Genomic DNA, 1,628 nt, shown 5'->3' on the forward strand with positions numbered 1-1,628 from the left:
GGAGACAAGATTAACCTTCTCCTTCAAGAGAGTTGGGTCCTATAATATCAAAGAACCCAAAATCTCAACATTTCACCCATTGAAACTCGAAAACAAGGGCTGAGATTCGAACAGCTAAGTGTGGCTTACCTCAAGATTGATGGTATGGGTTTTGTAGAGCTCTCCGCGGTGAACGTGTGGCCGCAAATGGGGCGGCAATCGGAGCTCTAGATCAAAAGTTATGGTGGTTTGAAGATCAAGCAAGGGAGAGAACTTGAGAGAGTGTTCTTCCTCCCTTTCTCTCTAATTTCAGCTTGTGTGTGTAACAAATGAGGAGAGAGAGTGCTGAAAACTAGGGTTTTGGTTAAGTTATGTTGGGCCAAGGGCCCACTTTGGGTCCAATTGGCCCGGTTTGGCCCGTTCGGTCCAATCTTGGTCCGAATTCTATAAAATTGGTACCAAAATTCTCATCTCAAACTCCTCTATCACATTTAGCCATAAAAATCACATTTTAGGCTTTCCAAAATAAACTCTCATTTATGGGTTAATTAGCCGTTAATTAACCGGGTTTTACATTCTACCCACCTAATTGGGAATTTTGCCCACAAAATTCAAATGCAATTACTTGAGAATAAATGCGGATAGTCCGTTCGCATCTCCGACTCAAGTTTCCAAGTGTGTTCCTCAACACCGCCTCGACTCCAAGCCACTTTGACTAATGAAACCTCTTTTCCACGCAACCGTTTGATACTAGTATCATCAATTCTGACTAGAGCCACTGGAAGCGTCAAATCTTCCCTCAACTGAACCGACTCAGGTTCCAACACATGGCTAGCATCAGGAGTGTACTTTCGAAGCTGCGACACGTGAAACACATCGTGCAGGTTCGAAAGATGAGGTGGTAGAGCCATCCGATACGCCACCGGTCCAATCCTCTCCAGGATTTGAAATGGACTAATGTATCGAGGATTCAACTTCTTTGCCTTAATTGCCCTACCTACTCCCGTAGTCGGAGTAACCTTAAGGAAAACATGATCTCCTTCCTCAAATTCTAAGGGCTTTCGCCTCTGATCGGCGTACCTCTTTTGACGACTCTGTGCCATAAGCATCCTATCACAGATTTTCTTGACTTGTTCAGTAGTCTCAGTTATCATTTCCGGCCCTAACAAGCTTTTCTCTCCAGCTTCATACCAACATAGCGGAGATTGACATTTCCTCCTATACAAGGCCTCATACAGAGCCATTCCGATGCTCGCATGATAACTATTATTGTATGCAAACTCCACTAATGGCATATACCGATCCCAACTCGCCGGTTGGCCCAAAACACAAGCTCTCAACATATCCTCCAGTGTTTGGATCGTCCTCTCAGATTGACCATCTATTTGAGGATGGTAAGCCGTGCTCAAGCTTAATCGGGTTCCAAAAACTTTCTGAAATGCACCCCAAAACCTTGAAGTGAAACGAGGATCTCTATCAGAGATTATAGTAGCAGGTACACCATGAAGTCTCACAATCTCCTTTATGTATAGCCGTGCTAGCTCCTCAAGGGTGTAAGTCATCCGAATGGGTAAAAATTGAGCTGACTTCGTCAGTCGGTCCACAATCACCCAGATAGCATCAAACCCAGCCCTAGTCCTTGGCAATCC

This window comes from Arachis duranensis, chromosome 4 (assembly GCF_000817695.3).
Source record: "Arachis duranensis cultivar V14167 chromosome 4, aradu.V14167.gnm2.J7QH, whole genome shotgun sequence".
Taxonomy (NCBI): Eukaryota; Viridiplantae; Streptophyta; class Magnoliopsida; order Fabales; family Fabaceae; genus Arachis; species Arachis duranensis.